This window comes from Myotis daubentonii, chromosome 1 (genome assembly GCF_963259705.1).
Source record: "Myotis daubentonii chromosome 1, mMyoDau2.1, whole genome shotgun sequence".
Taxonomy (NCBI): domain Eukaryota; kingdom Metazoa; phylum Chordata; class Mammalia; order Chiroptera; family Vespertilionidae; genus Myotis; species Myotis daubentonii.
Window position 1 is genome coordinate 121,105,314 of NC_081840.1, and position 27,358 is coordinate 121,132,671.

The window sequence follows — 27,358 nt, forward strand, 5'->3', positions numbered from 1 at the left end:
CCACAGGGGTGTCTGGCCAGTCTGGGTAAGGGGCTGAGGGCTGTTTTCAGGCTGGCAGGTGACTGAAGCTCCCAACTGCTCCTTATTTTCTTTTTTTAAATTCTGGGCCAGCTTTAGCTCTGAGGCTTGGCTCCAGCTCTGAGGCCTCGGTTGCTGAAAGCAGGTATCTGGTTTGTTTGGGTTCTATAATTGAAACACTGTTTCAACTCCAGCTCTGAGATCCCGGCTGGCTGAAAGCAGGGATCTGGGTTTGTTCTATAATTGAAACAATGTTGCAGTGCTGCTGGCTGAAGCCCGGCTGGCTGAAAGAAGGTTTCTGGGGTTTTGTTTAGCTTCTATATTTGTAACAATGTTTCAAACTGTAAGCTCAGAGGCCGGCAAAGCAGGCGGGGAACCTTGGCTTCCTCCGTCACTGGAGCAAGCAAGCCTCCTGTTCGCTTCAGCTGCCTGGCTGCCGGTCGCCATCTTGGCTGGCAGTTAATTTGCATATCACCCTGATTAGCCAATGGGAAGGGTAGCGGAGTGACACCAATTTGCATGTTTCTCATTTATTAGTGTAGATATTCTTTTTTTCCAATTTTTGAAATAAAGTGCTTCATTTTACTAGTAGCTATTTTATCAAAATATTTCTAAGATAATACCTACCAATAACATAATTTCATGCTCATTAACCCAGATATTCCAACTGACTTTAGAAATATGAATCCAATTACTTCTGTGCTTAACAAAAGCAATAAATGATGTTTTGAGGCTATTCAGTTGGTTGCAAGGTGGAGTGTTGTCTGGAAATAGACATAATTATACCGTGTTGGCATTACACTGCCATTAAAGATTACTTTACAATATAATTAGCCCGGAAGATGATGCATATAATGAATGAATCATCTTTGTATTTGGTGTGTGTCTACAAAGGAAATGGAAAGTTAATAAGTGTTTTGTTAATCAGGTCTTCCTGAATTCCTGTGCTCTTTCTCTGACTGATTTAAAGTGCAGTTGAATCAGGCATCATCTTTTCATTTTGTAGGAATTCTCAGTTTGTAATATTTCTGAATTAAAAATAAGATGAGAAGTTTAGATTATTTAAAGCAATATTTTAAAATGTGTTACATTAATTTTCAGTTGCTTAAAAGTAAGAATTGTCACTCTCTACTACTTAATATGATGCATACAATTTATGATACATTCAATAGATTAGGAGATTGAATACACAGAGGTTTTAAATAAGATAAATTTAATTTAAATAAAATTGAAATACTGAGTTGAATTTTGCAGCAACTGAAAAAGTAGTAGGATATAATTTGGAGATCACAATGGGAAATTCAGGCATTACTAGTATTTGAGTTATAAGGTTCTATATAAAAAGTTTTGAAAGGACCACCACTATAGAGCTGCGAATGACAGTCCTTTTACTTCAGTCCCTCAGTATCCTGGTCTATAAAGTAGGTACATTAAACCAAAAATACCTGTAAGCTAATTTGCAGCTTTAAACATTTTACTCATTCTGTGGGAAAATGATGAACTTTATAGTGTGCCAAAGCATAAAGTATTAATAATAAACAAACATACAAAGTCCCCCTAAAAAAATCTGCTTTATCTTTTAAGAAAGAAAGGCCCCATCTTGTTTATCCTTTTTTTAAAAAAAAATATTTTAATTCTTCATTGTTTAATGTATTACATAAGTCTCCTTTTTCCCCCATTGACCTCTCCCAGGCCGCTCACACCCCCCAGCACACGCCCTTTATAATTTGTAGAATTTAAGAAAAGTGAATTAGTTAACAAATTAGCATACACTATATTTGTGGAATTAATAAGCTACAGTGGGGCCTTGACTTAGGAGTGTCCCGATTAACGAGTTTTTTGAGATACCAGCTGTCTCTCGGCCGATTTTTTGCATTGAGTTGACAGAGTAATTTGAGTTAACGAACTCCTTAAGGAGCTCCTTAATGAGCTCGATCTTAGAACAAATTAAACTCGTAAGTCAAGGCCCCACTGTATTTAGAAATTAATTTAGAGGAAAATTTCATTAATAACTGATTTTAATAAATTATTTATAGTTTTCATAATTTGAAGGATGACATTGTTTATAATTTAAGTATGAAATAAAAATTACAATCAGAAGTCATATCTTTGAAGACAGTATTTTCCTGTTTTCTGTGGCTATGAAGACTGTAGAAAAATAACCCATTGATTTTTTTCCAATATAAAAGGAATGTATTTTCCTTATAACTAGCCAAAATTACATGGTACATAAAGAAACATTTTCCGAATCTGGGTAAATAGTGACATGGAATTAAGTCCCTGACATTCTCCCTTCCATACTCTTCTCTGAAACAATATAATGCAGATGAAGAAATTCAAGTGTTAGGACTGTAACTCATTACTCTTCTAATTAGAGCCGAGGGGATGCTTTTCTGGTGCAAAGAAAGAATGCAGGAGACCCAATTTTAGAACTGGTCTAATATCTTTGTAGGCAATGTGGTAACTGATCTCATGGTAAACAGACCAATGATTTTTGCTTGGAGGAGAGTTCTCCTTCATGGGATGTTTTGAGCAGGATGTCCTTAGTCTAGGATTGCTTATGGTAACCAACCCTAAAATCTCTGGATTAAGGGGACATGGCTCCCTGACAAATGTCATGTAAGGGAGGTGAACATGTAGATATAAGATAGACATGTTCCATATCCTGAATACTCTACAGTTTGAGAGATGATGTACAATTCTGATTTGAGAAATCTCTTAACTCTGGGCCGTAGAATGTGATATAGGAGGGAAGGCTCTGGGGAGCCACCTGAGATGCCTGAGACCTTTCTTTACTTCATCTGCACTTCTTGCCTTCTTATATTCTTGAACTTGTAAAGCTTGATACTGTGTAAGTCTGATTGGGCAATCTAATGTTTATGTTCACTTGTATAGACTAAAACAAATTGAGATAAGTATGTAACTGGTGATGTCAATTTTATGCAAATCTCCATGGTAGAGAGGATGACTAGGATTTCATTTTTTCTGCACCTGTTAGGCCAGTAGAAAGGGAAAGAGTGCTTGGCAGAAAACATTTGATTTCTGACTATTTAAAAAGAGATTGACAATTGAAAACCTATGGACAATTTTCATAGATAGAGTGTGGCTGTTCGTGGTTTTGATCTTTGGATGGTGTCATAAACATGCTGATATTGATGGAACCGGGAGTGTATGGGATGAGCCACAGCCATTGATGTATGATGCTTTATTTCCAATGCATATGTTTCAGAAATAGGGCCATTTGAAATATTATCTTAGGCCCTGATGTAGATTGTATATATAGATAACCTCACCCTGGCCCTCCACTGGTTGAATCTCATTTCAAGGACCAAAGAGATTATTCATCTCCTTTTATGTCCCTGTTTCCTGGACAAAACCTTGAACCCATTCCAGGGGCTTATGTTGGCTGATTCCTGGATCTGTTCTCCCAAATATGGACGATATTGCTGGTGTGCACACCCTAGGGCCCAGTGGTCGGCAAACCGTGGCTCATGAGCCACATGTGGCTCTTTGGCCTCTTGAGTGTGGCTCTTCCACAAAATACTGGCTCTTCCACAAAATACCGACTTCTGCACATGGACCACAAAGTTTCAATCACACTGTACGTGTGTGCCCACACGTAGTATTTTGTGGAAGAGCCACACTCAAGGGGCCAAAGAGCTGCATGTGGCTCACAAGCTGCAGTTTGCCGACCACAGCCCTAGGCTCAAGCATTAATGGGCTGTGTATGTCATGGACATGCTGGCAAGCATGAGATTTCTCAATACTCAGAGTGGAACTACAAAAATAGAAAGGAGATAGACCAAGGACCAGAGATTGGTGGTAGACTATGTGGTGTTACAAACCTCTACATTTAATATGGCTGCCTATCTATCTTTGTCAAAATTAAGAGAATGGGACATATATTAAATTTTTTGAAGGTACAGAGATATCCCACATACCTATCTATCCACTCATACATAGTTTTCCATTATCACATCTCCCACCAGAATTGTACATTTGCTATGATTGATCAACTTTAACTAACATATATGTTATCTCCCAGAGTTCATAATCTACATTAAGGTCCACTCTTTGTGTTGTATGTTTTATGGGTTTTGACAAATGTCAAATGACACATATCTACCATTACAGTATCATATAGAAGTTTCCTTGGCCTAAAAATCCTCTGTGTTCCATCTATTCTTCCCTTCCTCCCCCTGACCTCTGGCAAATACTAATATTTTTACTGTCTCTATAGTCATATAATTGAAATTATACATTAGGTAACATTTAACATTTTCTGATGTTTTTTTTTTTCACTTAGCAATATACATTTAAGTTTTCTGAATGTGTTTTTATACCTTGATAATTTGTTTCTTTTGAGCACTGAATTATTTTCCATTGTCTTGATATACCACAGTTTATCTATTCATATACTGAAGGATATATTGGTTATTTCTTCATTTTCACAATTATGGATCAAGCTGTTATATACATCAGTGTACAGATTTTTACACTGATATAGGTTCTCAACTCTTTTGTGTAGACACTAAGGAACAAGATTGCTAGATCATGTTGTAAGAGTATTTAGTTTTCTAAGCAACCACCAAACTGCCTTCCAAAGTGGATGTATCATTCTGCATTCTCACCAGCAATGGGTGAAAGTGTTGTTCCACATCCTCACTAGCACTTGGTGTTGTCCATGTTCTGAATTTTGATTATTCTAATAGGTATATAGTGGTATCTCACTGTTTTAATTTGCATTGCCCTGATGACATATGATGTGGAGCAATGCTTCATATGTTTATTTTCCATCTGTATATTTTCTCTGGTGAAATATCTGTTCAGGTCTTTGCCTCCCCCCGCCCCCTCCTTTTATTTTTTTACTTGTGTTGTTTTTTTATTGAGTTTTAAGAGTTTTTTGTATATTTTGGATATCTGTCATTTATATGTCTCCTATAAGTATTTATCTCAATCTATGGATTGTCTTTTAATTCTTTTGACAGTGTTTCTCACAGAGCAGATGCTTTTTTTTTTACATTCTATTTTTTTATTTTATTGTTGTGAATTACTCAACATGAACATATAGATTTCATATGTGGATTACTAATTTACAAAATCTGCATATAGGCTTTTGAGCCACCACCTAACGTCAAAACTCCTGTCACCTCATATTAGGACCCCTTTCTTCCCCCATCCCCCTCCCTCTGGCACCCACAGCACTGCTGTTTGTGTTCATAAGGTTCAGTTTTATATTCCACATATAAGTGAAATCATATAGTTCTTAGCTTTTCCTTTTTGGCTTATTTCACTTTGCATAATGTCCTCAAGGCCCATCCATGTTTTTGTAAATGATGCTATTTCATAGTTTCTTATGACCACGTAATACTCCATTGTGTATCTATAACACATCTTCTTTATCGTAGTGCACTTTGGCTGTTTCCCACTCTTGGCCGCCATGAATAGTGCTGCAATGAATGTAGGGGTGCATGTATCTTTGCGCATAAATGATTTCAAATTTTGGAGGTATATATCCAGGAGTGGGATTGTTGGGTCATATGGTAGCTCTCTTTTTAATTTTTTGAGGATTTGCCAGATTGCTTTCCATAGTGATTGTACCAGTCTACATACTCACCAGCAGTGAATGAGGGGTCTTTTTTTCCTACAACCTCTCCAACACTTGTTGTTGCTTATCTTGTTGATAAATGGCCTCTCTAACTGGTGTAAGATGGTATCACATTGCAGTTTTAATTTGCATTTCCCTGATTGCCAGTGAGGTTGAACATCTTTTCATATACCTATTGGCTGTTTGTATGTCTTTTTGGGAGAAGTGTATTTTCAGGTCCTCTGCCCACTTTGTCTACCTTTCGATTGGATTATTTCTTTGGTGTTGAGTTTTATGAGTTTTTATATATTTTGGAAATTAAACCTTTGTTGGAGCTACTGTTTGCAAATATCATCTCCCATCTGGTTGGCTGCTTGTTTGTTTTGTTGTCCATTTCTCTTGCTGTGCAGAAGCTCTCCAGTTTTATATAGTCCCATTCATTTATTTTTGCCTTTACCTCCCTTGCCTTTGGGGTCAAGACCATAAATTGTTCTCTATCACCCAGGTCCATAAGTTTGATACCTATATTTTTTTCTATGTGACTTATATTTTCAGGTCTTATGTTTACTAGTAAGTCTTTGATCCATTTTTAATTAATTTTTGTACATGGGGAAAACATGCAATCCAGTTCCATTCATTTGTATGTGGCTTTCCAGTTTTCCCATTTATTGAAGAGACTGTCTTTACTCCAATGTGGATTTCTGGCTCCTTTGTCCAAAATTATCTGTCCATATACGTGTGGTTTTATAGCTGGGCTCTCTATTATGTTCCATTGATCTGTGTATCAGTTTCTTGGCCAATATCATGCTGTTTTGATTATTGTAGCTCTGTATTATATTTTGAAGTCAGGTAGCGTGATACCTCCAGCATTTCCTTTTTTTTTTTTTCAGGATTGCTTTACTATTCTGGATCTTTTGTGGTTCCATACAAATCTGATGATTTCTTATTCTATTTCTTTAAAAAATGACATTGGGATTTTGATGGGGATTGCATTAAATCTGTATATTGCTTTGGATAAAATGGCCATTTTAACTATGTTGATTCTTCCAATCCATGAACATGAAATATTTTTTCATTTTTTTGTGTCTTTTTTTTTTTTTTTTGCTTAGCAGCCAAATACATTTATTAGTCTTTTTTCTTTTTTTTTCCAGGAACCCAAAAATATTTTGTAGTTATAATGTAAGCAACTGAGTTGCTTTTTTGTGTCTTTTTCAATCTTATTTAATAATGTTTTGTAATTTTAAGGTCTTTCACATTCTTTGTTAGGTTTATTCCTAGGTATTTTATTCTTTTGGTTGTGATTACAAAAGTAATTGTTTTCTCCATTTCTTTTTCTGAAGTTTTGTTGTTGGTATACAGGAAGGCAATACATTTTTTCACATTAATTTTGCATCCTGCAACTTGACTGTATTTGTTTACTGTTTTCAGTAGTTTTTTGGTAGAGTCTTTAGGGTTTTCTATGTTCAGTATCATGTCATCTGCAAAAAGTGACAGTTTGACTTCTTCCTTCTCTATTTGGAAGCCTTTTATTTGTTTATCTTGCCTTATTGGTCTGGCTAGTACTTCCAGTACTCTCTTACCTAATAATAGACAAACATGCAAATTGACCATACCTTTTCTACACCTTAATCCATGCCCACCAGCCAATCAGAGTGACTATATGCAAATTAACCCAACCAAGATGGCGGCCAGTAGCCACGGAGCTGGAGCAAGCAGGAGGCTTGGTTGCCCCAATGATGGAAGAAGCCAAGCTTCCTGGCCAGCTGCTGACTCCTCTCAAGGCAACAAAGTTTCAATTATAGAAGCTAAATAAACCCCAGATACCTGCGTTCATTCGCCATGGCCATGGAGCTGGAGCAAATAAAAAACATAAACAAAAAAAAGAAAGGCTGGGAGCTTCGGGCACCAGGAGGCTTGGTCAGTCTGAAAACAACCATCAGCCCCTCACCCAGGCTGGCCAGGCACCCCAGTGGGGACCTCTTACCCTGAAGGGGGTGTGACCACCCTGAAAACGGCCCTCAGCCCCTCACCCAGAAAGGCCAGGAACCCCAGGGGGGACCCCCACCCTAAAGGCGGTTAGGGAAGCCTAAAAACAGCCATCAGCCCCTCACCCCGGCTGGCCAAATTCCCTTGGGGTGAGGGTCCCCACTGGGGGGCTTGACCAATCTGCAAACAGCCATCAGCCCCTCACCCAGGCTGGCCAGGCACCTAAGCAGGACCCCCACCCTGATCCAGGACACCCTTCAGGGTAAACCAGTTGGCCCACACCCGTGCACCAGGCCTCTATTCTATATAATAAACGGGTAATATGCAAATTGACCCTAACAGCAGAACGACTGGGAATAACTGGTCACTATGACACACACTGACCACCAGGGGGCAGATGCTCAATGCAGGAGCTGTCCCCTGGTGGTCAGTGCGCTCCCACAGGGGGAGCTCTGCTCAGCCACAAGCTAGGCTGATGGCTGCCAGCACAGCGGTGGTGGAGGGAGCCTCTCCTGCCTCCTCAGCAGCGCTAAGGAGGTTCTACTGCAGCTTAGATTTGCTCCCTGCTGGCAAGTGGACATCCCCCGAGGGCTCCCGGGCTGCCAGAGGGATGTCTGACTGCCATCAGGTGGACATCCTCCGGGGGGGTCCCAGACAGCAAGAGGGCATAGGCCGGGGTGAAGGACCCCCCTGAGTGCACAAATTTTTGTGCACGAGGCCTCTAGTCTATCCTATCTAATAAAAGAGAAACATGGTAATTAGCCATAACTTCACCACCCTTCCCATTGGCTAATCAGAGAGATATGCAAATTAACTGCCAACTAAGATGGCGGCAGGCAGCCAGGCAGCTGAAGCGAACAGGGAGGCTTGCTTACTCCAGTGACGGAGAAAGCCAAGGTTCCCCGCCTGCCACTGCTGGGCTCTGAGCTTGCAATATAAGAAACATTGTTACAAATACAGAAGCTAAACAAAACCCCAGAAACCTGCTTTCAGTCAGCCAGGATCTCAAAGCTGGAGTCGCAACAAAGTTTCAAATACAGAAGGTAAACAAAGTCCAGAAACCTGCTTTCAGCAGCCAAGGTCTGAGCTAAATCCGGCTCTCAGGTCCAGTGACAGCCATAGAATGTAAATAAATCTCAGAATAAAAAAAAAGGAAAAAAGGAGAGGCTGGGAGCTTCAGTCACCCGCCAGCCTGAAAACAGCCCTCAGCCCCTCACCCAGACTGGACAGGCACACCACTGGGGACCCCCACCCTGAAGGGGGTGTGACCAGCTGCAAACAGCCATCATCCCCTCACCCAGGCTGGCCAGGCACCCAAGCGGGACCCCCACCCTGATCCAGGACACCCTTTAGGGAAAACGAGCCGGCCCCCACCCATGCACCAGGCCTCTATCCTATATAGTAAAATGGTAATATGCCTCCCAGCACCAGGATTAGTGGAGCTGTGAGGCCTCCCAGCACTGGGATCAGCAGAGATGCGAGGCCTCCCAGCACCAGGATCAGCAGAGCCGCGAGGCCTCCTGGCACCGGGATCAGCGGAGCAGCGAGGCCTCTTAGCACCGGGAGCAGCTTAGCAGTGAGGCCTCACTGCCCCTGTGTCAAGCGGAACCGCGAGGCCTCCCAGCACTGGGATCAGCGGAGCAGCGAGGCCTCCCAGCACTGGGATCAGTGGAGCCAGGAAGCCTCCTGGCCCCTGGAGAAGCATGACAGGGGGCAGTGCCCAAACCCCCAGATCGCCCTGTGGCTCTGTGTGTCACAGGGGGCGGGGCCACAACCTCCCAATCTGCTCTGCTCTGTTTGTGAAAGGGGAAGGTGCCCCAACCCCCTGATCGTCCCTGCTCTGTGTGTGACAGGGTGTGACGCCCCAACTCCCCCATGGGCCCTGCTCTGTGTGTGACAGGGTGGAGCCGCAATCTCCCCATTGGCTCTGCCCTGAGTGTGACAGGGTGGAGTGCCCCAACCCCCTGATTGGCCCTGCTCTGTGGGTGACAGGGGGTGGCGCCCCAACCTCCCCATTGACCCTGCCTTGAGTGTGACAGGGGGGAGCGCCCCAACCCCCCAATCGGCCCTACCCTGAGCATGACTGAGGGTTGCATCGCAACCTCCTGATCCACCCTGCTCTGTGCATGACAGGGGGCGGCACCCCAACTCCCCAATCAGTCCTGCTCTGAGCCCGACGAGGGGCTGCACCTAGGGATTGGGCCTGCCCTCTGCCACCTGGGAGTGGGCCTAAGCCAGCAGATTGTTATCTCCCGAGGGGTCCCAGACTGTGAGAGGGCACATGTGGGGCTGAGGGACACCCCCGCCCCGCCAGTGCACAAATTTTTGTGCACCAGGCCTCTAGTGTATATATAAAAGGCTAATATGCTAAGTGTCCATCTGGGTAATGATGTCACATAGCAATGCCTGGCTTCCATTTCCCTAGGGACTAGCCTCCTTGCAGTTTCTTCCGCCCAGAAACATCACTTGCTTTATAGCCAGGTGGAAACACTTTACATATTAACCAAATGTCTGTGAAGCATTTTCCCATGTCTTATCTCATTTGATCCTCACAGAACTCCTGGAGTAGGGAGATAGGAGACTTGGTGGAATCCTATTTTCTTTTCATTAGGCAGAAAATGGAGATTTAGAAAGCTTAGACACTTGATCCGACTGAAAAGAAGTAAGAAATGGTGGACCTTGAAAGTGTCTTCAGGTTTTCTCACTGTGCAGAATATAGTCAAAAACTGCTGCAGTTAAATATTTTACCCTTTGTACTCCCTGCCTGATCTGCAATAATAATCTGCATTATGGTGATATTTACTGTTGTGTTGCTGACAATTACCTGAAAGAGAAGTTGGGGTGCTTCACTGGGCTGAAAAAGTTTAGCTAAATCAGAAAGCAGGTCTAATTAAGCAAGTTTATTCTATATATATAAAAGGCTAATATGAATTGTACATGTGAGATACATAGCTCTCGCTGGTGCCAATCACAAGTGTGTGTTTTAATCTGCAATTGTTGATCATGAATTTGGTTGACACTTCTATTATAGAGAAAGTGTAAATAGCGATATTAAAAAATTTATTTTATTTAATTTCCTTTCATTGTGCATGAATTCATGCACCGAGCCACTAGTGTTGAATAAGAGTGGTAAGAGTGGACATCCTTGTCTTGATCTTAGGGAAAACCTTTCAGTTTTTCACCTTTGAGTATGATATTGGCTGTGGGTTTATTATATACTAGAGGGCCAGTGCATGAAATTCATGCACAGGGAGGGCCGATCTGTAGGGAGAATTGCAGGGTGATTGGTGGGGGGGGTTCTGGCACCCGCCTTGGCTGGCCTGGAGCCTGTGGCTGGGGGCAGCTCCTGAATTGAACATCTGCCCCCTGGTGGTCAGTGTGCATTATAGTGACTGGTCATTCCACCGGTTATTCTGCCATTTGGTTGATTTGCATATTAGGCTTTTATTATATAGGATGGCCCTTATTCAGTTGAGGTACTTTCTTTCTATTCCTATTTTATTGAGCATTTTAATCATAAATGGATGTTGTATTTTATTAAATGCTTTTTCTGCATCTTTTGACAAGATCATATGTTTTTCTTATTCTTTCTTTTGTTAATGTGGTGTATTACATTGATTGATTTATGAATATTGAGCCATCCTTGTGCCCTGAGCAGATGCTTTTAAGTGTAAAGAAATACAGCTTATAATTCTGGATGGGAATCGAACTCTGGACCATTCAGTCTATAGGCTGATGCTCTATCCACTGTGCCAAACCAGCTATGGCTAAATATATATTTTTATTGATTTCAGGGAGGAATGGAGAGGGAAAGAGAGAGAGAAACATCAATGAGGAGAGAGAATCACTGATTGGTTGCCTCCTGCACACCCCACACTGGGAATCAAGCCTGTAACTGGGGTATGTGCCCTGATCAGAAATTGAACTGCGATTTTCTGGTTCAAAGGTCTATACTCAACCACTGAGCCATTCTGGCCAGCTAAAGGTGTTCTATTAATGAACTTTCTTGGGTTCCTTAGGAAAATTCAGTTTATATTTTATAATTATAACACTTCCATAAAAATATTAGTTTTTATTTTCCTTTCTTGTCTGCTACTATTATATTGGTTTCATATAATTAGTTGGGAGTGTTTCCACTTTTACTAGTCATGGAAGAGATTAACAATAAATTATCATAAATTATTTTCTCTTTTGTGTGTGATAGAACTATTCTATAGAAAGAAAATGAAAGTCTGTTTTCTTTTGGTTTTATTTGTTTTATAGTTATTGATCTATTCCTGCTTTCTTTTTCTACTGAGTCAGCTTTGGAAAATTGTATTTTTCTAGCAAATAGTTTACTTCCTCTTCATTTAAAAGTTATTGACATTTTTATATTATTTTTTTATTATCCTATTAATCTCTCCTATAGCTCTAATTATATCTTTCTATGCCTAATATTGTCTATATCTTAGTTTTCTGTTTAAAAATTCTGATAGAGGTTTGTTTTTTGGGGGGTTATTTTTATGTTTATAGTTTATATTTTTAATTTCATTTTAATATTCACACATGGAAGTGCTCATATGATAATTATATAACACTCATTTTTCACAAACTGGACACACCTAGGTAACACACCCAAATTATGAAATAGAATATTCCCCAGACTCTAAAGACCTCTCATGAAGTAGCCATCACCCTCCAAAGCCACCCCAAGTATCATTTATGTAGACTTCTAGTAGCATAGTTTTTATCATTTTGGTATTTACTGTGAATTACTAACTTCTATTGATGAACATTTATTAGGTTTGTAAAATTCACTCATATTATTGCATTTCATTTTAGATAATTTATTTACCTTATTGGGTAGTATTTCATCAAGCATAATAATAGTTATTCATCCATTATATACTTGATGAGCTTTGGGGTGGTTTCCCGATTGGGGTTATTAAAATCTGAACATTATGTGCATGTACATGGAATTTTGTTTAAGGCACATCAGTTGGTTATATTTCTAGGAGTGGAATTTCTGGGGCATAAGGTATGTACTTTAATCATTCTTGTGAGTGTGTGGTATTATACATTGTAGTGGTATTATACATTGTAGTGTTAATTTACTACATTTGTTTGATGCTTAATATATAATTATTATTAAGTTTCTAAGTTATGAACTTACTTTTTTTCTCTTGGATAATTACCCATAAACCCCTCCTAATAACTTTTGCCAGTTACTTCCTTTTTTCATTTCCTAGTGTGTAAAATAAGTAGATCAAACAGAAAAACCTCTAAGTTACATTCAGTTTTAAACATCTTATTCAATCTATATGAAAAAAAAATGAATTTCTATAGTGTGCCAATACAGTGTTACTAATAAAATTGTAGATACTAGAAATGTATAATTACTGAGCTATTTGGAAGTTTATTTAGAAAAAGAGTCTATTCATAATTGACTTCAGTGGGTTGCTTTTAGTTTTAATATTTTGCAAGATGAAAATTCCACTTATAATTTAAATAAAAGAGAAAAATATAAGGAGATCATATTTTTAAAGACTCATTATCTTCATATTAACATTAAATATTGTAGTATTGAGACATTTAAATATACTTAATTAACTTTTTCCAATTCTATTTACACTATAGTGTGAGATATATTCTAATATATCAATATACAGTAGTAACCCTTTATCCACAGGGGATACATTTCAAAGCCCCTAGTGGATGTCTGACACTGAAGATAATACCAAACCCTATATATAAATATTTTTACCATAAATACATACATTTTCCTTTAAAATAAACACTTAATGGATTGTCTTTGGTGCAGCCAAATTGCCTCCATCACTACTCTTGAGCCTTAGGGTCATATTAAGTAATATATAAAGGGTTACTTGAACACAAGCACTATGATACCTCAATAGTTGATCTGATACTTGAGAAAGCTACTAAGTGATTAATTGGCAGGTAGATATACAGTATGAGTGTGCTGGATTCATGTTCTGCATGTGTAGAACAGGATGGCACAAGATTACATCATAATTTAAAATTTATGAATTGTTTGTTTTTGGTATAATAGTTTGGAAAATGGTTGAACACGGAAAGCACCTTCTCTGATAAGAGGAGACTACTGTACTTGTTGAATTTGAAATGCAATTTTTATGTAAAAATATATAAATTAGCTGATTAATGCCAAAAGAGGGAAGAAAGTGTGAAGTAAAATTATTGGTTACTAAGAGACACAAAACTAAAAGTTGAAAATGAATGGGGGGGCAAATATGATAGAAATAATGATTTGACAAAACATAATCTGAAAAGTACAGTTGCTGTCAATAGCAAAGTCGAATTATAGATGTGCAGTAAAGGGTTAACTAAGCAGGCTGGGTTATACAGGCCTGGGTTACTCAAACTCTGCACATTTCAAATGCTGAAACTGACAGTTCTGAGCCTTGGAATATTCTGCATGACAATAGTGTTTTGAGTTTTTTATTTGTTTGTATTTTCTTTTAAAAAATATATTTATTTAATTTCTTGGTGTGACATTGGTTAATAAAAGTATATGGGTTTCAGGTATACAACTCTATAACACGTATCTGTATATTATATTCCACATATAGTCAAGTCTTCTGTCACTATTTACACCTCCTTTACCCTCTTCTACCTCCCCCACTACTCTTTCTTTCCCTCTGATAATCACCATACGGTGGAAAACAGTATGGAGTTACCTCAAAAAATTAGAAATGGAACTGCATATAACCTAGCAATTCCATTTCTGGGAATATATCCAAACAAACCCAAAGCACTAATTTGAAAGAATATATGCACTCCTATGTTCATTGCAGTGTTATTTACAATAGCCAAGATTTGGAAGCAGCCTAAGTGCCCTTCAGTAGATGAGTGGACAAAAAAAGCTATGGTACATTTACACAATGCAATGCTACTCCGCTGTAAAAAAGCAGGAAATCTTACCATGTGCAACAGCATTATGCTAAGTGAAATAAACCAGCCAGAGAAAGACACATAGCATATGATTTCACTTATATGTGGAATCTAATGAAAGGATTTGATAATAGTGTTTTGTACATCTGAGAACTTGGGCCAAACCTGATAGTTAATGCTAATAAGGTGATTCATAATGAATACCTATTTTTGTTTGCTCAAGGTTTTGTATCAAACTGTGTCAGCTTGACTCCTTCCACTGTCAGTCAAACTGTGTCAGCTTGACCATCCAGAAGAATGGTCTGGTTTTCTACTCACCCGCAATCCCCCTCACCCCACCCCCCGCCGCCTCTTGGCAATTCATACATTGTTATGTATTGCTTCTGGGAGAAATAAAGATCATCTCTCTGAGTCCATAAATTTGGTCTTCATTATTCCTTCACTTCACTCATATGCCTTTACCCTTTGCTGATTTTAATCTGTATTATATTTTGCTATATAAACCATAACTTTAAGTATAACAGTTTTTCTGATCCCTCTAATTCTAACAAATCACCTTATTAAGGTGATCTTAGGAACCCTTAACAAAATATATATCTAACTATTACACTAATTAAATAACCTACCATTCCTTCTACCTAAACAACAAACCCACTAATTGGAATATTTTTGCATATTAAATATAATATAAGGAATAAATACACAAAAATTTGGTAGCTTTTATTGATAATAAAATTATAAAGCATGCTAAAAATTAGCAGAAATATATGTTGTTTAGACTTGGTTTGCATATAATTTAAAATCATCATTTAATGGCATATACAAATAACATTTAAAAAATACAGAGTACAGTTGGTTGAATACCTGTTGTTTCCATAACTGTAGTAAGACCCTATTTGTACTAACACCTTTCTGCTATTGCCAGAGCACCTCTGGAGCTCTGAAAATCAGATTCTTAAAATTAGTCATTTATGTCAAGTTAGGAAAAATAATATCAAGTCAATAGTTTCATTTTTCTTAGGTTCTATGAGGAGAAGCTGATGATGCATGAAAGTCAATGTGGAACCTGAAATGGTGGTGATAGTGTTCAATCTGATTCCCAAGTTTGAGAAGCTTTGCAATGCACAAGAATTGCTTGCATTCACCCCAGTAAGTAATAGACGTTAGTTAACGATGAAATAAAAATATTATTTTATTTCAATTTACATTCATTACTTTTTCAAATAGTTATTAAGTTTTTAAAACTTAACTACTCAAGTTATTTAGACCTAACCAGTCAATAAGCAAACTATTATGTATTTATTTGGGCCTAAGAGTGTTGTGTGATAAAACAAAACACTAAGAGTATGGGGAATGGAGAAAGTTTGCGAATGTCTTATTTATGACATTTTAATAATAGAGAATCCCAGGCTTTTCTTACGGTAGATGAATTAAACCAGAATCTATATTTCATAGATACAATCAGAAACTTAGCAAGCACCCTAATTCTGATGATTTATATCTACATTTTTGGAATCATTCTTTGTCTCATGATTGATTATAGAGCTCATGAAGGTCATCTTAACTATATTGTTCATATTCATTATGGTCAATTGATAAGATGCTTTATATTAATGTTTCTATTGTTGTTTTGTTGTGGTTGCATGTACATGGGCATTTTTTGCAGTAGCCCACAAATTTCAAATAAATTATAATCTTAAGATCTCCCTTTGGAATCAATTAGCACTTAAAATGTTTATCATGAAAACTCTAATTGTTCCTTAATGCACTCTCAGTTAAATTTTAATGAGATTATTTATTTAGTTCTTTTGACAACAGGTCATTGTATTTTTCATGTTCTTTTGATGGTGAGTATAAATGAGTCAGTAAAAAATAGTTCTGTAAAATAACATTCATATGAACTTTGATCTGTGGAAGTGTTAAATTTTGTCACTAATTAGCTTACAGGTGTTCAGAGTAATGGGCACCATTAACTCTTGCAGGAAGATTTACCTGTCATCCAACTGTAGAGAGAGAAAATGGTTGTAGAAGAGTACTGAATAAAAGTTAGCTATACAGATTATTCATTATGCGACATGCTGTGAGATAGAAAGATTACATAAGAGAATCATTTGTGAAAAGCAGGACACAATGTGTTTTAATAATCTATAATTCACATGATCATATTAAATGCTTTGAGTACTTCTGTAGTAAATAAGTTGATCATTGTTAAATTCATTATTATCTACTAAACCTTTATTTTTTTCCCAAGGTAACACCCATTATTAGTCCAAATAAATAGTGTTTCTAGCAAGATACTTTCAGAAATGCTGTATAAGAAATGTAATATAATATTAAACAATATTCAATGAGTGTTTATTGAATTTCCATGATCTATTAGAAACTACTACTACTATAAGTAAAGAGACAGAGAGAGTAAGGGAAGGAAAGAGGGAAAGAAAGGAGATAGAATATGGCTAAGGTTAGGTAGAGAGATAGAGAACAAAAATATTCCAGCTTGGGAAATATCTTTAGAAACATTATTTTTAGTTAGGTTTTTACTGTCTTTCCCACAAGAATAAAAGCTTCATGAAAGTAGAAATAGTGTTTTTTTTTTCCCTTCAGATGTTGCCCCAGATAATGAGAATGTTTTATAGAACATTTCATACACACACACACACACACACACACACACACACAACCCACAAAACAAAACAAAACGGATGAATAAAAGGAGCATAAAAATATTTAGTCAAGTTGAGAATATATTGAAAAAGTTTAATATAGATATAAAGTTAGAATGTATAGCAGAAAGTAGCTTTTGATTCATTACCACTTGTTACAGACTAAATATTTGGTCCCCCCAAAATTCTTATGTTGAAACTCTAATCCTAAGTGTGGATATACTTGATAAGGGGTCTCTAAAGCAGTAAATTAGGTTAAATGAGGCCATGAGTGTGGAACCTTGATCCAATTAGATTGGCTCCTTATAAAAAGATACCAGAGAGCTAACTCTATCTCTCTCTGGTGGAGACTGACTTAGAAAAGACTTTGTAAGGACATAGTGAGAAGGTGGCCATTACAAACCAAGAAAAGAGTTCTTACAAGAAACTAAATTTGCCTTTGATCATTGGCTTCTAGACTTTAGAATTTTGAAAGTATACCTTTCTGTTATTTAGCACCCAGGCAATGGGATTTTGTTATAGCAGCCCAAGAAGACTAAGACACAATGTTTTTAAAGTTAATATATATTTTATGTCAAATGGGGAACCATTTAGTTTTTAAGCAAGGGATTGTTAAGAAATCACTCCAGCTGCATGTGGAAGGTGGTTGTTAAGATATTCTGGAGAAGTGGTTACGAGAAAGTTTAGATGCATTTAAAGATGTAGATTGGCAGAATTTTATATCACTTCCATGACATGATGAATTGTTAATATGTCTTAAATTTGTTGATTAAGTGGGGATAGTAGCATTCAAGTTTGGGTTGCTGGAGAAAGCTGAGGGGCTGTGTTGGTCATATTGAGTTTGATGTTGTGAGATATCCAGTGACGACACCCAAGAAACAGCCCAGCATGTCTGATACTCAAAAATATTACTCTTCTTTGAAATTTATGTATGAATTTAATCCACAAAAAGATTCAGTAAAAAGAGTAGGAAAGAGATAGGTATAAGGAAGAAAACCATTTGGAGAATTAGGAGAAAGATGGCTGTGTAAATAAACACAGTACCTGCCTCCTCCCACAACCACCTCAAAATTACAACTAAACTACAGAATAACCATCATTCAGAACTGGCTTAAATCAAGCTGGATGGAAGTCCTAAAACTAATGAATTAAAGAAGCCTCATGGAGACTGGGAGGAGGTTAAGAGACGTGGAACAGGTTCATCCCACACCTACTTTGTGGCGGATAAAAATCAGCAGGGATATCTCATCTGCAGAAGTCCTCCCTGAGGAGCAACAGGTCCCAGCCCCACCACAGGCCACTGAGTCCAGGCTTCCATTGCTGGGAAGAGAAGTGCCTATAACTTCTGGCTGCAAAAACTTGAGGGGATTGTGGCTGATAAAGACAAGCTGCTGAATTCCTGGTCAGTTCCTCTTCAAGGGCCCACACATGGACTTACTTAGACTCACTCTCTCCAAGCTCCGCAGCGGTTCTCAACCTGTGGGTCTCATCCCCTTTGGGGGCCGAACAAACCTTTCACAGGGATTGCCTAAGACCATCCTGCATATCAGATATTTATTTATTTATTTTTCTTTTTTTTTTTAAATATGTTTTATTGATTTTTTACAGAGAGGAAGGGAGAGAGATAGAGAGTTAGAAACATCGATGAGAGAGAAACATCGATCAGCTGCCTCCTGCACACCTCCTACTGGAGATGAGCCTGCAACCAAGGTACATGCCCTTGACCGGAATCGAACCTGGGACCTTTCAGTCCGCAGGCCGATGCTCTATCCACTGAGCCAAACCGGTTACGGCCATATCAGATATTTACATTATGATTCATAACAGTAGCAACATTACAGTTATGAAGTAGCAACGAAAATAATTTTATGGTTGGGTCACACAACATGAGGAACTATATTTAAAGGGCCAGAAGGTTGAGAACCACTGCTCCAGTGCTTAGGCAGCAGCTCAAAAGGCACTGGAGATACAAGGGAAGGAATTGAATTATCTGGCATAGAAGGAAGAGCTGGAGGGCAGCTTTCTCCCCAGACAGAAGTTCTGGCAGAGGCCATTGGTCCTTTGATGAACCCTCTCCCCCCCGCTCCCCCCGACCCCACAACCCAGCAGGCCTACACTATATCTGAGTCGCCATAAAACGGGCTCACATTGTCCCACTCTGGTGATGCCTTGGAGCCCTGCCCCATCCAACCTGTGAGTCCACCCATACAAATGGTCTGTCTTGACTTATGTTCCAGATTTTCCTAAAATCTCTCCAGCAAGCAGCATCTGTCCTCAGTGAGCACCCTATCTCGCACTAAGTAGCCGGAGGCATAGCACTATCAGCAGCTTGCCTTGGTTCACAGCTTGGCCCAGGGAAGTTCCAAGCCAAGCACAAATAGCAGCCATCTGAAGATCACTTTGAGCTCATTCCAGGTGGCCCCAGGCACAACACAGGTGGTGGGTGACTTGGTGTGCACTTCCTGGGAGGACCCAGGGCCAGCTCACCAAGCGGAAGGCTTCAGACCATGTAAAAGCCTCACCTCTATAAACAACACATTCAAGGGGTGGACTCAGCAGGCACCAGAGCCCACTGAAGTAAGCCATGCTCTATGCAGTGAATTCTGGCACAGCTGATCTTCCGCAGGCATCAGAGGTCAGTGGTCAGTGGTCATAGCCAGTCCTTGCAGCTGATTGGCCTGGGAGTAAATACATCTCATTGATGTACCAACAGCTATCAAGGCTCAACTACAACAGAAGGTGTACACAGCCCACCTTGTGTGCCAATGTGTGCCACCTTGGGTGACTGGAGAGGCAAGGCACTGGACCCTAAGAACACCTACTACATTAGGTAATTCTACCAAGCCTGGGAGACATAGCAGCTCCTCCTAATACATAGAAATAAACACAGGAAAGTTGCCAAAAGAAACACTCCAATGAAAGAACAGAACAAACTCCAGAAAAATAAATTACCAAAATGAAGACAAGCAATCTACTAGACGCAGGGTTCAAATCAGTGGTTATAAGGGTGCCCAAGAAACTTAGTGAGAACTTCAACAGTATAAAAGATGACATGCAAACCATAAAAAAGAACCAGTCAGAAATGAAGGATACACTAACTGAAATGAAGAATAATTTACTGGGAGTCAACAATAAAGTAGATGAAGCCAAGTATCAAATCAGTGATTTGGAATATAAGGAAGCAAAAAAAAACCTAATCATTACAACAAAAAGAAAAATGACAAAAATAATAATGATAGGGTAGGAGCTTCTGGGAAAACTACAAACATACCAATTTTTGCATCATGGGGATGCTGGACGAAGAAAGAGAGCAAGAAATTAAAAACCTGTTTCAAAAAATAATGACAGAAAACATTCCTAACTAGATGAAGGAAATAGACATACAAGTCCAGGAAGCACAGAGAGTCTGAAACAAGATGAACCCCAAGAGGCTCACAATAAGACACATCATAATTAAAATGCAAAAGGGTAAAGATAAGAGAGAATCTTAAAAGCAGCAAGAGAAAAGCAGTTAGTTATCTATAAGGGAACTATCATAAGACTGTCAGCTGATTTTCAAGAGAAACTTTGCAGGCCAGAGTGATTGACAAGAAACATTCAAAGTGATGACAAGCAAGGACCTACAACCAAGATTACTTAGAAATGAAGAATAGATCAAGAGCTTTCCAGACAAGAAAAAAATAAAGGAATTCATCATCACCAAACCAGTACTATATGAAATTTTAAAGGGTATTTTTTAAGATGAAGGAAAAAACAAACAAAAATATGAACAGTAAAATGGCAATAAATACATATCTATCAACTATTGAATTGAAAAAACAAAATATGTGAACAAACAGAACAGAAACAAACTCATAAATACAGAAAAAATTTTGACAGTTGTCAGATGGAAGTGAGGGTTGGAGGGATGGGTATAAAAAGGTGAAGGTATTAAGGAGTACAAATTGAACATTACAGAATAGTCATGGCTGTAAAGTACAGCATGGGGAATATAGTAATAATATTGTAATAACTATGTATGGTATCAGATAGGTGAAAGATTTAATGGGATGATGCCTTATTAAGTTATGTAATGTCTATTCACTGTGGTGAAACTAATAAAATATATGTCAACTGTAATTAAAAATTTAAAAAATAATTTAAAAAAATAATTAGAAGAGGGCAAAGAGATTGTACTAAATATGTCTAATCATAGAGTGGAAATTAAAGCAAGGAGATTCTGAGGAAAAAATAGTGAAAGGAAAAATTTTAAAACTAGGAATATGATAAGTGATTTCAAATTGGACATAGTATATTTCTTCAAAATATGAAGAAAACTATTTTCTTTTTCTGAACTTGTTACAAAGAGCAAGATGTGGGTGATGTGATTTTGGTAAAAATTACAAATTTCTACTTATAAAATAAATAAGTTCTGGAAATGTAATGTACAACATGACACTATAACTACTAATACCATTTTGTATGTTCGAAAAGCTAAGATAATAGATGTTAAAAATTCTCATTAGAAGGAAAAAACAAATTTGTAAGTATGTGTGGTGGTGTCATAAACTAAACTTGTGCTGATCATTGTGCAATATATACATATATATTAAATCATCATGTTATACATCTTAAACTTACACATTAGCACATGTCAATTATATCTCAATAAAGCTGAAAATATGAAGATTTAAATATTCAAGTAGTTATTCCACTTATCAAAATTTAATTTCAAAACAAAAAAATAAAACCATGAATACCCTGGTTAGCTCCCTATATGTAGAAATCCTTCTAATCCTATATAATAAAAGCCTAGGTGGCATTGTGTGACGTTGTGACAAGACGGACACCATGATGTCATCACAAGATGTTTCACACGATGGCCACCACAAGATGGTCACCACAAGATGGCCGGCAAGGGAGGGCAATTGTGGGCAATCAGGCCAGCAGGGGAGGGCAGTTGGGGGTGATCGGGTCGGCAGGGGAGGGCAGTTGTGGGCAATCAGGCCATCAGGGGAGGGCAGTTGGGGGTGATCGGGTCGGCAGGGGAGCAATTAGGCATCGATCAGGCCGGCAGGGGAGTGGTTAGGGGCTGATCAGGCAGGCAGGAGAGTGGTTAGGATGCAGCAGTCCCGGATTGTGAGAGGGATGTCAAACTGCCAGTTTAGGTCCAATCCCACAGGCAGTTGGCCATCCCCCAAGAGGTCCCAGATTGAAGAGGCTGTAGGCCGGGCTGAGGGACATCCCCCGCCACATCGTCACGTCATGGCTGCCACAAGATGGCCACCCCCACATTGTTACAAGATGGCCCTGGTGTCCAGGGGTGGGGGGGGGGTGGGTAGCAGAAAGACTGAGAGCATGCACCAGGCCTCTAGTATGAAATATTATTTTACTTTTCAGGATACATTTATCATCCAAAATCTTATTAGCTTACATCAACCCCCTTGCTTAGCATGGTTTTATGAGTAACTCCCATACAAGTACAGGAGTTACTTATTTGCAAAGAATATCTAATTTGTATTATATAAAACATTGTCAATTATTTGACAACAAATATTTCTTTATTGCAAAAATATAAGGGTATAAGAAATAGTTTTAATTAAAATGAATAATGAGTAAAGCCTGAACCCCAATCACAAAATTAAATTAGCTAAAAAGTGTAGGTTTTCTAATAACAATATGTTAGTTTGAATACTAAATTTCAAATTTCTTATTATTTGAGTGTGTTTGAATTTTTATTTTATAGTTAAACTAAAGGCCCAGTGCATGAAATTCATGCACGGGGTATGATGCCTAGGCCTGGCCAGTGATCAAAGCGTGAGCATCTGGTGTGGAAGGGCAGGTCCCAGCTGATCTCTGAGCCCTGGGCAGTAACTGTGCCCCCGAGCCTCTGCAAGCCCCCCCACCTCCACCTGAGTCACAGTGCCTGAGTCCACATGCGGAGATGCGGTGAGCGTGGCTGGATGCTGCAGGTTGGGACACAGCATGGGCCTCTGGGCTGCCCAGTGGCACTGCACAAAAACCAGGTGTGCAGCTTGCTCTCTCCCTGCCAACCTTGCAGACCAGCTCCTACGCAAACCCACAAGGAGCCTGACTGGCCCCTGCAGCCTTGAAATCTGCAGCCCAGCTCACCCAAAAGATGCTGCATGTGTGCAGGGCAGGCTCCTGGCAGGTGCTTGGCACCTGAGCGCAGGGGCTTCCATGGCACGCTAGCCCTGGTGTCCTGGGGGAGGGCAGCAGGAGGAGTGAGAGCGAGCTTGGCAGACACTCAGCATTCTCACCACACCTACATCCCTGTCACCCCCGCCCCCAGGTAGCAGGAGAGAGGTCACAGTGTGTAGCCAATGCCCACCGTTTTCCACGCAATCCCCTGGTGGTCAGCGCACATCATAGCGAGTCTACTCCTGGTCAAATGACCACCCGAGGGGATAATTTGCATATTAGGCTTTTATTATCCTATCCTAGAGGCCCAGTGCACAAAAATTTGTGAACTGGCAGGGGGGGTGTCCTCAGCCCCACTTGTGCCCTCTCACAATCTGGGACCCCTCGGGGGATAACAACCTGCCGGCTTAGGCCTGCTTCTAGGTGGCAGAGGGCAGGCCCGATCCCTAGGTGCCTGCCCCGCTGCCCCTGGTCGGGCTCAGAGCAGGGCCGATTGGGGAGTTGGGGCACTGCCCCTGTCATGCAGAGCAGGGCCAATCAGCAGGTTGGGGTGCCGCCCCCTGTCACCCACAGAGCAGGGCTGATCAGGGGGTTGGGGTGCTGCCCCCTGTCACCCACAGAGCAGGGCCAATCAGGGGGTTGGGTTGCTGCCCTCTGTCACCCACAGAGCAGGGCCTATCTGGGGGTTGCAGTGCCGCCCCCATGACACTGCTCCAGGGGCCGGGAGGCCTCTCCGCTCCGCTGATCCCGGGGCCGGGAGGCCTCGCGGCTCCACTGACTCTGGGCTGGGAGGCCTCTCCGCTCCGCTGATCCTGTGGCCGGGAGGCCTTGCGGCTCCACTGATCCCGGGATCCTGAGGCCTCATGGCACCACTGATCCCGGGGCCGGGAGGTCTGCGGCTCTGCTGATCCCGAAGCAGTGAGGCCTCACTGCTCTGCGGCTTCAGGGCTGTTTGGCTTCACTCCACCACTTGGAGCCTGCGTATGCAAATTAACCGCCATCTTTTAGCTTCTATAATTGAAACATTGTATCTTTTGGAGCTGTTGCTTCAGGAGCTCAGAGCTGGGTGGCGGCAAGCAGGAAACCTTGGCTTCCTCCATCGCTGGGGCAACCAAGCCTCCTGTTCACTTCAGCTGCCTGGCTGCTGGCCGCCATTTTGGTTGGCAGTTAATTTGCATATCGCCCTGATTAGCCAATGGGAAGCGTGTCGGGGGTATGGTTAATTACCATGTTCATCTATTATTAGATAGGATAATAAGAGCCTAATATTCAAATCAACCAAACTGTGGAATGACCAGCAGAACAAAAGGTCACTATGACACTCACTGACCACCAAGGGGCAGACACACAACACAGGAGCTGCCCTCAGCCTGGAGGCCCCAGGCCAGCCAAGGTGGGTGCAAGTGGGGGGCCCCCCCCATTCACCCCACCGGTTGACCCTCAGAGAAGGTGATAGGTGGTGGCGGTGGGAGGCAGGGCTGGCAATGAGCGGTGCCAGGCCAGCCAAGGTGGCTGCCAGTGGGGGGCCCCCCAATTTCCCCGCCAATCACCCCACAGATTGGCACTGAAAGCTGGACAGGCCTAGGTACCCTACCCTTGCACGAATTTCATGCACTGGGCCTCTAGTATAGGATAAGTTACATAAGTTCAATTTAAAATACTCTCTTCTGAAATTCAAATGTATCTTAAGTACCATCACCAAGATGACAGCAGCAAACTATGGAAGAGAATTTTTTTCCTCCTATTTCAGCTTAAAAATGAGATTCTTTATTCTTAAATGTTTCTGGAGATAAAATGCAAGATATTAATATAAGCAATAAACAGCATTTTCCCATAAAATCTGTAAAGGAAACAAAAGAAAATGCATTTCAATGGAACAAAGAATGTTGAGTAAAAGAGAGGAAAACTTACCAAGCAATAAAGTTTTTAACTAGCATCAGCAGATTTGGAGGTGGTTTTAAAACAGATGCTCATTTTTTTAGTAGTTCACAGTCTATTTAAAGATGCTTTTTTTTGATTAGATAAACCGTATGAGTTTACAGGTGTTTGAGAGCCTAAAGGTTTTACAATTTTTTATAGCTTCTTTTAAAAACAGAATGTAAAATTGTAAATAATAAATTAGGTAATTTCTTTCCATTCCTTTACATTGAGAAATGAAATGACAAATTATAAGTTGTAAAATGCTTATTAATATCACAAACATCATAAAATATAGAAAAATAATTATTAAATGAATCTCCTAATACATCTCTAATTGTTCTCATATTTTGGCTTGCATTTTCATATTTCCTTTTTATATGACCATGATTTTGTAATAAACTTTTCTATAGAAAATAGAAAGGTAATTCAGTATTTCTTCTATTCTAATTGATCAAAATTTTATTGTTATTGAGATTTGACTCAACAATGTACTTTCTTATCACTGCAGATATGTTACACAAACTAGAAATTCTGGTAATTTCTCTTTTGCATAATTGCCATTAGAAAAATTAAAAGAAAAATATTATGAATAATTATTTAATATAGTCATGATAGGAGAATTTGATTAGGGCTTGAATAGAAGTAAATCCTTCACTTTTAATTTTGATTATGGAATGTTTGGAAAATTTTTCATGACTAACTTCTTACTCTGCTCATTTCAAACTTTGTTTCTCTTCCACTGTGTACATATATCTGATGCGAGGGACCAGGAGGCATGTTCTAGCATGATAAGCTCTCAGGCCCTGCACATCCGTGTTCTGATGCTAGGTAAGATGGCATAGTGGAAATCTTCTCTACCAGATGCTTACCAATAACCTGGTCACTGCAATTCATATGGAGACATTCTTCTATACCTTAACTAAATGTAACACAAATTCACTTTTACTTTCCTGAATCCCCCAAATGCTCACAACCACTCCATCAACATGACTACTTATAATGTATGGGATTTTGATTGTAGTTAAAGATTAAACTTGTAATTTTTAAAAAAATATATGATTATTTGAACACATTGCCAGAATTTCACCCAAGGCCCAAGAAGAGGCACCTGAGAGTGAGTTGCCTGAAAGTTAAGCTTCATTAGCTTCACATTAATCTACTTCTGGGCTTCTATTCTTCATCACACATTTTTATGACTACTAAAAACAGCTTCTCAGTAATAAAAATAATACATGATATATTTCAGTGACTGGCAAGGTGATGAATTATAGGGTGAAATCTGGGTTATTCTTCATGAGGAAATAATTGCTATGATTATCTTTAGACCTGATATTCATTTGAATAAAGTATTTTTTTAAAAATGTTCTAATTGTCTTGATTTTGTAAAATCTTCAAATCTCATTCTTCTTATGGAAATTTGTTCTTATAATATACTAAAGGCCCAAAGCACAAAATTTGTGCAAGAGTATGCCTTCCTTCCCCTGGCTGCTGGTGCTGGCTTCCAGCACAGGCTTCCCTCTGGCCCTGGGACCGGGACTTCCCTTGCAGCCCCAGCTTCATTCGGAAGGTTGTCTGGAAGGATGTCTATAAAGACGTCCAGTCTAATTAGCATATTACCCTTTTATTATCTTACTAGAGGCCCGATGCACAAAAATTCTTGCAAGAGTAGGCCTTCCTTCCTCTGGCTGCCAGCACCGGCTTCCCTCCGGCACCCAGGACCCGGGCTGGCTTCCCTTGGGCCTGGCTTTGTCATGAAGGACATCCGGAATGACTTCCAGAAGACGTCCAGTCTAATTAGCATATTACTCTTTTCTTATTATACTTATGAGCTCTTAAAATAAATTCTTTTAATGATGGCTAATTAATAGAATGTCAAAGATTATATTTGCACTTTATATTTTTCCTTTAATAATGTCTCCTTTTCTTAAGAAATAAAACTATTGTGAAATATTAAAACTATCATAAAAGTATAAATAAAAATGTATTAATGTTATTATTAATGAATATTCACTTTCATTTTCATAAAGATGGGTTATTTCATGTAAATCAATCAAGCCTCAACTGATTATAACAGATAATAATGTGTAGAAAGAGAAGTTTTTAAAAATATATTTATTACATTGACATTGGTTAA